Genomic DNA, 13,452 nt, shown 5'->3' with positions numbered 1-13,452 from the left:
ATGGCCCCATAGGTGCTCCTTATAATGCTGTGCCATATATGCTCTGCACCTTTGATTATGGCCCCATAGATGCCCCTTATAATGCTGTTCCATATATGCTCTGCACCTTTGATTATGGCCCCATAGATGCCCCTTATAATGCTGTGCCATATATGCTCTGCACCTTTGATTATGGCCCCATAGGTGCCCCTTATAATGCTGTTCCATATATGCTCTGCACCTTTGATTATGGCCCCATAGGTGCTCCTTATAATGCTGTGCCATATATGCTCTGCACCTTTGATTATGGCCCCATAGATGCCCCTTATAATGCTGTTCCATATATGCTCTGCACCTTTGATTATGGCCCCATAGATGCTCCTTATAATGCCGTGCCATATATGCTCTGCACCTTTAATTATGGCACCATAAATGCCTCTTATAATGCTGTGCCATATATGCTCTGCACCTTTGATTATGGCCCCATAAATGCCCCTTATAATGCTGTGCCATATATGCTCTGCACCTTTGATTATGGCCCCATAGGTGCCCCTTATAATGCTGTGCCATATATAATGCTCTGCACCTTTGATTATGGCCCCATAGATGCCCCTTATAATGCTGTGCCATATATGCTCTGCACCTTTGATTATGGCCCCATAGATGCCCCTTATAATGCTGTGCCATATATGCTCTGCACCTTTGATTATGGCCCCATAGGTGCTCCTTATAATGCTGTGCCATATATGCTCTGCACCTTTGATTATGGCCCCATAGATGCTCCTTATAATGCTGTGCCATATATGCTCTGCACCTTTGATTATGGCCCCATAGGTGCCCCTTATAATGCTGTGCCATATATGCTCTGCACCTTTGATTATGGCCCCATAAATGCTCCTTATAATGCTGTGCCATATATGCTCTGCACCTTTGATTATGGCCCCATAGATGCCCCTTATAATGCTGTTCCATATATGCTCTGCACCTTTGATTATGGCCCCATAGATGCTCCTTATAATGCTGTGCCATATATGCTCTGCACCTTTGATTATGGCCCCATAGATGCTCCTTATAATGCTGTGCCATATATGCTCTGCACCTTTGATTATGGCCCCATAGGTGCCCCTTATAATGCTGTGCCATATATAATGCTCTGCACCTTTGATTATGGCCCCATAGATGCCCCTTATAATGCTGTGCCATATATGCTCTGCACCTTTGATTATGGCCCCATAGATGCCCCTTATAATGCTGTTCCATATATGCTCTGCACCTTTGATTATGGCCCCATAGATGCTCCTTATAATGCTGTGCCATATATGCTCTGCACCTTTGATTATGGCCCCATAGATGCCCCTTATAATGCTGTGCCATATATGCTCTGCACCTTTGATTATGGCCCCATAGGTGCCCCTTATAATGCTGTGCCATATATAATGCTCTGCACCTTTGATTATGGCCCCATAGATGCCCCTTATAATGCTGTGCCATATATGCTCTGCACCTTTGATTATGGCCCCATAGGTGCTCCTTATAATGCTGTGCCATATATGCTCTGCACCTTTGATTATGGCCCCATAGATGCCCCTTATAATGCTGTTCCATATATGCTCTGCACCTTTGATTATGGCCCCATAGATGCTCCTTATAATGCTGTGCCATATATGCTCTGCACCTTTGATTATGGCCCCATAGGTGCTCCTTATAATGCTGTGCCATATATGCTCTGCACCTTTGATTATGGCCCCATAGATGCCCCTTATAATGCTGTGCCATATATGCTCTGCACCTTTGATTATGGCCCCATAGATGCCCCTTATAATGCTGTTCCATATATGCTCTGCACCTTTGATTATGGCCCCATAGGTGCTCCTTATAATGCTGTGCCATATATGCTCTGCACCTTTGATTATGGCCCCATAGATGCTCCTTATAATGCTGTGCCATATATGCTCTGCACCTTTGATTATGGCCCCATAGATGCCCCTTATAATGCTGTGCCATATATGCTCTGCACCTTTGATTATGGCCCCATAGGTGCCCCTTATAATGCTGTGCCATATATAATGCTCTGCACCTTTGATTATGGCCCCATAGATGCCCCTTATAATGCTGTGCCATATATGCTCTGCACCTTTGATTATGGCCCCATAGGTGCCCCTTATAATGCTGTTCCATATATGCTCTGCACCTTTGATTATGGCCCCATAGATGCCCCTTATAATGCTGTGCCATATATGCTCTGCACCTTTGATTATGGCCCCATAGGTGCCCCTTATAATGCTGTTCCATATATGCTCTGCACCTTTGATTATGGCCCCATAGGTGCCCCTTATAATGCTGTTCCATATATGCTCTGCACCTTTGATTATGGCCCCATAGGTGCTCCTTATAATGCTGTGCGATATATGCTCTGCACCTTTGATTATGGCCCCATAGGTGCTCCTTATAATGCTGTGCCATATATGCTCTGCACCTTTGATTATGGCCCCATAGATGCTCCTTATAATGCTGTGCCATATATGCTCTGCACCTTTGATTATGGCCCCATAGGTGCTCCTTATAATGCTGTGCCATATATGCTCTGCACCTTTGATTATGGCCCCATAGATGCCCCTTATAATGCTGTTCCATATATGCTCTGCACCTTTGATTATGGCCCCATAGATGCTCCTTATAATGCTGTGCCATATATGCTCTGCACCTTTGATTATGGCCCCATAGATGCCCCTTATAATGCTGTGCCATATATGCTCTGCACCTTTGATTATGGCCCCATAGGTGCCCCTTATAATGCTGTGCCATATATAATGCTCTGCACCTTTGATTATGGCCCCATAGATGCCCCTTATAATGCTGTGCCATATATGCTCTGCACCTTTGATTATGGCCCCATAGATGCCCCTTATAATGCTGTTCCATATATGCTCTGCACCTTTGATTATGGCCCCATAGATGCTCCTTATAATGCTGTGCCATATATGCTCTGCACCTTTGATTATGGCCCCATAGATGCCCCTTATAATGCTGTGCCATATATGCTCTGCACCTTTGATTATGGCCCCATAGGTGCCCCTTATAATGCTGTGCCATATATAATGCTCTGCACCTTTGATTATGGCCCCATAGATGCCCCTTATAATGCTGTGCCATATATGCTCTGCACCTTTGATTATGGCCCCATAGGTGCCCCTTATAATGCTGTTCCATATATGCTCTGCACCTTTGATTATGGCCCCATAGGTGCTCCTTATAATGCTGTGCCATATATGCTCTGCACCTTTGATTATGGCCCCATAGATGCTCCTTATAATGCTGTGCCATATATGCTCTGCACCTTTGATTATGGCCCCATAGGTGCTCCTTATAATGCTGTGCCATATATGCTCTGCACCTTTGATTATGGCCCCATAGATGCCCCTTATAATGCTGTGCCATATATGCTCTGCACCTTTGATTATGGCCCCATAGATGCTCCTTATAATGCTGTGCCATATATGCTCTGCACCTTTGATTATGGCCCCATAGATGCTCCTTATAATGCTGTGCCATATATGCTCTGCACCTTTGATTATGGCCCCATAGGTGCTCCTTATAATGCTGTGCCATATATGCTCTGCACCTTTGATTATGGCCCCATAGATGCCCCTTATAATGCTGTTCCATATATGCTCTGCACCTTTGATTATGGCCCCATAGATGCCCCTTATAATGCTGTGCCATATATGCTCTGCACCTTTGATTATGGCCCCATAGATGCCCCTTATAATGCTGTTCCATATATGCTCTGCACCTTTGATTATGGCCCCATAGGTGCTCCTTATAATGCTGTGCCATATATGCTCTGCACCTTTGATTATGGCCCCATAGATGCTCCTTATAATGCTGTGCCATATATGCTCTGCACCTTTGATTATGACCCCATAGATGCCCCTTATAATGCTGTGCCATATATGCTCTGCACCTTTGATTATGGCCCCATAGGTGCCCCTTATAATGCTGTGCCATATATAATGCTCTGCACCTTTGATTATGGCCCCATAGATGCCCCTTATAATGCTGTGCCATATATGCTCTGCACCTTTGATTATGGCCCCATAGGTGCCCCTTATAATGCTGTTCCATATATGCTCTGCACCTTTGATTATGGCCCCATAGATGCCCCTTATAATGCTGTGCCATATATGCTCTGCACCTTTGATTATGGCCCCATAGGTGCTCCTTATAATGCTGTGCCATATATGCTCTGCACCTTTGATTATGGCCCCATAGGTGCTCCTTATAATGCTGTGCGATATATGCTCTGCACCTTTGATTATGGCCCCATAGGTGCTCCTTATAATGCTGTGCCATATATGCTCTGCACCTTTGATTATGGCCCCATAGATGCTTCTTATAATGCTGTGCCATATATGCTCTGCACCTTTGATTATGGCCCCATAGGTGCTCCTTATAATGCTGTGCCATATATGCTCTGCACCTTTGATTATGGCCCCATAGATGCCCCTTATAATGCTGTTCCATATATGCTCTGCACCTTTGATTATGGCCCCATAGATGCTCCTTATAATGCTGTGCCATATATGCTCTGCATCTTTGATTATGGCCCCATAGATGCCCCTTATAATGCTGTGCCATATATGCTCTGCACCTTTGATTATGGCCCCATAGATGCTCCTTATAATGCTGTGCCACATATGCTCTGCACCTTTGATTATGGCCCCATAGGTGCTCCTTATAATGCTGTGCCATATATGCTCTGCACCTTTGATTATGGCCCCATAGATGCCCCTTATAATGCTGTTCCATATATGCTCTGCACCTTTGATTATGGCCCCATAGGTGCCCCTTATAATGCTGTGCCATATATGCTCTGCACCTTTGATTATGGCCCCATAGGTGCCCCTTATAATGCTGTTCCATATATGCTCTGCACCTTTGATTATGGCCCCATAGATGCCCCTTATAATGCTGTGCCATATATGCTCTGCACCTTTGATTATGGCCCCATAGATGCCCCTTATAATGCTGTGCCATATATGCTCTGCACCTTTGATTATGGCCCCATAGGTGCCCCTTATAATGCTGTTCCATATATGCTCTGCACCTTTGATTATGGCCCCATAGATGCCCCTTATAATGCTGTGCCATATATGCTCTGCACCTTTGATTATGGCCCCATAGGTGCCCCTTATAATGCTGTTCCATATATGCTCTGCACCTTTGATTATGGCCCCATAGGTGCCCCTTATAATGCTGTTCCATATATGCTCTGCACCTTTGATTATGGCCCCATAGGTGCTCCTTATAATGCTGTGCGATATATGCTCTGCACCTTTGATTATGGCCCCATAGGTGCTCCTTATAATGCTGTGCCATATATGCTCTGCACCTTTGATTATGGCCCCATAGATGCTTCTTATAATGCTGTGCCATATATGCTCTGCACCTTTGATTATGGCCCCATAGGTGCTCCTTATAATGCTGTGCCATATATGCTCTGCACCTTTGATTATGGCCCCATAGATGCCCCTTATAATGCTGTTCCATATATGCTCTGCACCTTTGATTATGGCCCCATAGATGCTCCTTATAATGCTGTGCCATATATGCTCTGCACCTTTGATTATGGCCCCATAGATGCCCCTTATAATGCTGTGCCATATATGCTCTGCACCTTTGATTATGGCCCCATAGATGCTCCTTATAATGCTGTGCCACATATGCTCTGCACCTTTGATTATGGCCCCATAGGTGCTCCTTATAATGCTGTGCCATATATGCTCTGCACCTTTGATTATGGCCCCATAGATGCCCCTTATAATGCTGTTCCATATATGCTCTGCACCTTTGATTATGGCCCCATAGGTGCCCCTTATAATGCTGTGCCATATATGCTCTGCACCTTTGATTATGGCCCCATAGGTGCCCCTTATAATGCTGTTCCATATATGCTCTGCACCTTTGATTATGGCCCCATAGATGCCCCTTATAATGCTGTGCCACATATGCTCTGCACCTTTGATTATGGCCCCATAGGTGCCCCTTATAATGCTGTTCCATATATGCTCTGCACCTTTGATTATGGCCCCATAGATGCCCCTTATAATGCTGTGCTATATATGCTCTGCACCTTTGATTATGGCCCCATAGATGCTCCTTATAATGCTGTGCCATATATGCTCTGCACCTTTGATTATGGCCCCATAGATGCTCCTTATAATGCTGTGCCATATATGCTCTGCACCTTTGATTATGGCCCCATAGATGCCCCTTATAATGCTGTTCCATATATGCTCTGCACCTTTGATTATGGCCCCATAGATGCCCCTTATAATGCTGTGCCATATATGCTCTGCACCTTTGATTATGGCCCCATAGGTGCCCCTTATAATGCTGTTCCATATATGCTCTGCACCTTTGATTATGGCCCCATAGATGCCCCTTATAATGCTGTGCCATATATGCTCTGCACCTTTGATTATGGCCCCATAGGTGCTCCTTATATAATGCTGTGCCATATATGCTCTGCACCTTTGATTATGGCCCCATAGGTGCTCCTTATAATGCTGTGCCATATATGCTCTGCACCTTTGATTATGGCCCCATAGGTGCTCCTTATAATGTTGTGCCATATATGCTCTGCACCTTTGATTATGGCCCCATAGATGCCTCTTATAATGCTGTTCCATATATGCTCTGCACCTTTGATTATGGCCCCATAGATGCCTCTTATAATGCTGTTCCATATATGCTCTGCACCTTTGATTATGGCCCCATAGATGCCCCTTATAATGCTGTGCCATATATGCTCTGCACCTTTGATTATGGCCCCATAGGTGCCCCTTATAATGCTGTTCCATATATGCTCTGCACCTTTGATTATGGCCCCATAGATGCCCCTTATAATGCTGTTCCATATATGCTCTGCACCTTTGATTATGGCCCCATAGGTGCTCCTTATAATGCTGTTCCATATATGCTCTGCACCTTTGATTATGGCCCCATAGGTGCCCCTTATAATGCTGTTCCATATATGCTCTGCACCTTTGATTATGGCCCCATAGATGCCCCTTATAATGCTGTTCCATATATGCTCTGCACCTTTGATTATGGCCCCATAGGTGCTCCTTATAATGCTGTGCCATATATGCTCTGCACCTTTGATTATGGCCCCATAGGTGCCCCTTATAATGCTGTTCCATATATGCTCTGCACCTTTGATTATGGCCCCATAGATGCCCCTTATAATGCTGTTCCATATATGCTCTGCACCTTTGATTATGGCCCCATAGGTGCTCCTTATAATGCTGTTCCATATATGCTCTGCACCTTTGATTATGGCCCCATAGGTGCCCCTTATAATGCTGTTCCATATATGCTCTGCACCTTTGATTATGGCCCCATAGATGCCCCTTATAATGCTGTGCCATATATGCTCTGCACCTTTGATTATGGCCCCATAGGTGCCCCTTATAATGCTGTGCCATATATGCTCTGCACCTTTGATTATGGCCCCATAGGTGCTCCTTATAATGCTGTGCCATATATGCTCTGCACCTTTGATTATGGCCCCATAGATGCTCCTTATAATGCTGTGCCATATATGCTCTGCACCTTTGATTATGGCCCCATAGGTGCCCCTTATAATGCTGTTCCATATATGCTCTGCACCTTTGATTATGGCCCCATAGATGCCCCTTATAATGCTGTTCCATATATGCTCTGCACCTTTGATTATGGCCCCATAGGTGCTCCTTATAATGCTGTTCCATATATGCTCTGCACCTTTGATTATGGCCCCATAGGTGCCCCTTATAATGCTGTTCCATATATGCTCTGCACCTTTGATTATGGCCCCATAGATGCCCCTTATAATGCTGTGCCATATATGCTCTGCACCTTTGATTATGGCCCCATAGGTGCTCCTTATAATGCTGTTCCATATATGCTCTGCACCTTTGATTATGGCCCCATAGATGCCCCTTATAATGCTGTTCCATATATGCTCTGCACCTTTGATTATGGCCCCATAGGTGCCCCTTATAATGCTGTGCCATATATGCTCTGCACCTTTGATTATGGCCCCATAGATGCTCCTTATAATGCTGTGCCATATATGCTCTGCACCTTTGATTATGGCCCCATAGATGCCCCTTATAATGCTGTGCCATATATGCTTTGCACCTTTGATTATGGCCCCATAGGTGCCCCTTATAATGCTGTGCCATATATGCTCTGCACCTTTGATTATGGCCCCATAGATGCTCCTTATAATGCTGTGCCATTTATGCTCTGCACCTTTGATTATGGCCCCATAGATGCCCCTTATAATGCTGTGCCATATATGCTCTGCACCTTTGATTATGGCCCCATAGATGCCCCTTATAATGCTGTGCCATATATGCTCTGCACCTTTGATTATGGCCCCATAGGTGCCCCTTATAATGCTGTGCCATATATGCTCTGCACCTTTGATTATGGCCCCATAAATGCTCCTTATAATGCTGTGCCATATATGCTCTGCACCTTTGATTATGGCCCCATAGATGCCCCTTATAATGCTGTGCCATATATGCTCTGCACCTTTGATTATGGCCCCATAAATGCTCCTTATATTGCTGTGCCATATATGCTCTGCACCTTTGATTATGGCCCCATAGATGCTCCTTATAATGCTGTGCCATATATGCTCTGCACCTTTGATTATGGCCCCATAAATGCTCCTTATAATGCTGTGCCATATATGCTCTGCACCTTTGATTATGGCCCCATAGGTGCTCCTTATAATGCTGTGCCATATATGCTCTGCACCTTTGATTATGGCCCCATAAATGCTCCTTATAATGCTGTGCCATATATGCTCTGCACCTTTGATTATGGCCCCATAGGTGCCCCTTATAAAGCTGTGCCATATATGCTCTGCACCTTTGATTATGGCCCCATAGGTGCCCCTTATAAAGCTGTGCCATATATGCTCTGCACCTTTGATTATGGCCCCATAGATGCCCCTTATAATGCTGTTCCATATATGCTCTGCACCTTTGATTATGGCCCCATAGGTGCTCCTTATAATGCTGTGCCATATATGCTCTGCACCTTTGATTATGGCCCCATAGATGCCCCTTATAATGCTGTGCCATATATGCTCTGCACCTTTGATTATGGCCCCATAGATGCTCCTTATAATGCTGTGCCATATATGCTCTGCACCTTTGATTATGGCCCCATAGGTGCTCCTTATAATGCTGTGCCATATATGCTCTGCACCTTTGATTATGGCCCCATAGATGCCCCTTATAATGCTGTTCCATATATGCTCTGCACCTTTGATTATGGCCCCATAGATGCTCCTTATAATGCTGTGCCATATATGCTCTGCACCTTTGATTATGGCCCCATAGATGCCCCTTATAATGCTGTGCCATATATGCTCTGCACCTTTGATTATGGCCCCATAGATGCTCCTTATAATGCTGTGCCATATATGCTCTGCACCTTTGATTATGGCCCCATAGGTGCTCCTTATAATGCTGTGCCATATATGCTCTGCACCTTTGATTATGGCCCCATAGATGCCCCTTATAATGCTGTTCCATATATGCTCTGCACCTTTGATTATGGCCCCATAGGTGCTCCTTATAATGCTGTGCCATATATGCTCTGCACCTTTGATTATGGCCCCATAGATGCCCCTTATAATGCTGTGCCATATATGCTCTGCACCTTTGATTATGGCCCCATAGATGCTCCTTATAATGCTGTGCCATATATGCTCTGCACCTTTGATTATGGCCCCATAGGTGCTCCTTATAATGCTGTGCCATATATGCTCTGCACCTTTGATTATGGCCCCATAGATGCCCCTTATAATGCTGTTCCATATATGCTCTGCACCTTTGATTATGGCCCCATAGATGCCCCTTATAATGCTGTGCCATATATGCTCTGCACCTTTGATTATGGCCCCATAGGTGCCCCTTATAATGCTGTTCCATATATGCTCTGCACCTTTGATTATGGCCCCATAGATGCCCCTTATAATGCTGTGCAATATATGCTCTGCACCTTTGATTATGGCCCCATAGATGCCCCTTATAATGCTGTGCCATATATGCTCTGCACCTTTGATTATGGCCCCATAGGTGCTCCTTATAATGCTGTGCCATATATGCTCTGCACCTTTGATTATGGCCCCATAGATGCCCCTTATAATGCTGTGCAATATATGCTCTGCACCTTTGATTATGGCCCCATAGATGCCCCTTATAATGCTGTGCCATATATGCTCTGCACCTTTGATTATGGCCCCATAGGTGCCCCTTATAATGCTGTTCCATATATGCTCTGCACCTTTGATTATGGCCCCATAGATGCCCCTTATAATGCTGTTCCATATATGCTCTGCACCTTTGATTATGGCCCCATAGGTGCTCCTTATAATGCTGTGCCATATATGCTCTGCACCTTTGATTATGGCCCCATAGATGCTCCTTATAATGCTGTGCCATATATGCTCTGCACCTTTGATTATGGCCCCATAGGTGCTCCTTATAATGTTGTGCCATCTATGCTCTGCACCTTTGATTATGGCCCCATAGATGCCCCTTATAATGCTGTGCCATATATGCTCTGCACCTTTGATTATGGCCCCATAGATGCTCCTTATAATGCTGTGCCATATATGCTCTGCACCTTTGATTATGGCCCCATAGATGCTCCTTATAATGCTGTGCCATATATGCTCTGCACCTTTGATTATGGCCCCATAGGTGCTCCTTATAATGCTGTGCCATATATGCTCTGCACCTTTGATTATGGCCCCATAGATGCTCCTTATAATGCTGTGCCATATATGCTCTGCACCTTTGATTATGGCCCCATAGATGCCCCTTATAATGCTGTTCCATATATGCTCTGCACCTTTGATTATGGCCCCATAGGTGCCCCTTATAATGCTGTTCCATATATGCTCTGCACCTTTGATTATGGCCCCATAGATGCCCCTTATAATGCTGTGCCATATATGCTCTGCACCTTTGATTATGGCCCCATAGATGCTCCTTATAATGCTGTGCCATATATGCTCTGCACCTTTGATTATGGCCCCATAGGTGCCCCTTATAATGCTGTTCCATATACGCTCTGCACCTTTGATTATGGCCCCATAGATGCCCCTTATAATGCTGTTCCATATACGCTCTGCACCTTTGATTATGGCCCCATAGATGCTCCTTATAATGCTGTGCCATATATGCTCTGCACCTTTGATTATGGCCCCATAGGTGCTCCTTATAATGCTGTGCCATATATGCTCTGCACCTTTGATTATGGCCCCATAAATGCTCCTTATAATGCTGTGCCATATATGCTCTGCACCTTTGATTATGGCCCCATAGATGCCCCTTATAATGCTGTTCCATATATGCTCTGCACCTTTGATTATGGCCCCATAGATGCCCCTTATAATGCTGTTCCATATATGCTCTGCACCTTTGATTATGGCCCCATAGATGCCCCTTATAATGCTGTTCCATATATGCTCTGCACCTTTGATTATGGCCCCATAGATGCTCCTTATAATGCTGTGCCATATATGCTCTGCACCTTTGATTATGGCCCCATAGATGCCCCTTATAATGCTATGCCATATATGCTCTGCACCTTTGATTATGGCCCCATAGGTGCCCCTTATAATGCTGTTCCATATATGCTCTGCACCTTTGATTATGGCCCCATAGGTGCTCCTTATAATGCTGTGCCATATATGCTCTGCACCTTTGATTATGGCCCCATAGATGCCCCTTATAATGCTGTGCCATATATGCTCTGCACCTTTCATTATGGCCCCATAGATGCTCCTTATAATGCTGTGCCATATATGCTCTGCACCTTTGATTATGGCCCCATAGGTGCCCCTTATAATGCTGTGCCATATATGCTCTGCACCTTTGATTATGGCCCCATAAATGCTCCTTATAATGCTGTGCCATATATGCTCTGCACCTTTGATTATGGCCCCATAGGTGCTCCTTATAATGCTGTGCCATATATGCTCTGCACCTTTGATTATGGCCCCATAGATGCCCCTTATAATGCTGTGCCATATATGCTCTTCACCTTTGATTATGGCCCCATATATGCCCCTTATAATGCTGTGCCATATATGCTCTGCACCTTTGATTATGGCCCCATAGATGCTCCTTATAATGCTGTTCCATATATGCTCTGCACCTTTGATTATGGCCCCATAGATGCCCCTTATAATGCTGTTCCATATATGCTCTGCACCTTTGATTATGGCCCCATAGATGCTCCTTATAATGCTGTTCCATATATGCTCTGCACCTTTGATTATGGCCCCATAGGTGCCCCTTATAATGCTGTTCCATATATGCTCTGCACCTTTGATTATGGCCCCATAGGTGCTCCTTATAATGCTGTGCCATATATGCTCTGCACCTTTGATTATGGCCCCATAGATGCTCCTTATAATGCTGTGCCATATATGCTCTGCACCTTTGATTATGGCCCCATAGATGCTCCTTATAATGCTGTGCCATATATGCTCTGCACCTTTGATTATGGCCCCATAGGTGCTCCTTATAATGCTGTGCCATATATGCTCTGCACCTTTGATTATGGCCCCATAGGTGCCCCTTATAAAGCTGTGCCATGTATGCTCTGCACCTTTGATTATGGCCCCATAGGTGCTCCTTATAATGCTGTGCCATATATGCTCTGCACCTTTGATTATGGCCCCATAGATGCTCCTTATAATGCTGTGCCATTTATGCTCTGCACCTTTGATTATGGCCCCATAGATGCTCCTTATAATGCTGTGCCATCTATGCTCTGCACCTTTGATTATGGCCCCATAGGTGCCCCTTATAATGCTGTTCCATATATGCTCTGCACCTTTGATTATGGCCCCATAGATGCCCCTTATAATGCTGTTCCATATATGCTCTGCACCTTTGATTATGGCCCCATAGGTGCCCCTTATAATGCTGTTCCATATATGCTCTGCACCTTTGATTATGGCCCCATAGATGCTCCTTATAATGCTGTGCCATATATGCTCTGCACCTTTGATTATGGCCCCATAGGTGCCCCTTATAATGCTGTGCCATATATGCTCTGCACCTTTGATTATGGCCCCATAAATGCTCCTTATAATGCTGTGCCATATATGCTCTGCACCTTTGATTATGGCCCCATAGATGCCCCTTATAATGCTGTTCCATATATGCTCTGCACCTTTGATTATGGCCCCATAGGTGCCCCTTATAATGCTGTTCCATATATGCTCTGCACCTTTGATTATGGCCCCATAGGTGCTCCTTATAATGCTGTGCCATTTATGCTCTGCACCTTTGATTATGGCCCCATAGATGCCCCTTATAATGCTGTGCCATATATGCTCTGCACCTTTCATTATGGCCCCATAGGTGCCCCTTATAATGCTGTTCC

The sequence above is a fragment of the Ranitomeya imitator genome, chromosome 5 (genome assembly GCF_032444005.1).
Source record: "Ranitomeya imitator isolate aRanImi1 chromosome 5, aRanImi1.pri, whole genome shotgun sequence".
NCBI classification, from domain to species: Eukaryota; Metazoa; Chordata; class Amphibia; order Anura; family Dendrobatidae; genus Ranitomeya; species Ranitomeya imitator.
Note: the sequence above shows the minus strand (reverse complement) of the source record.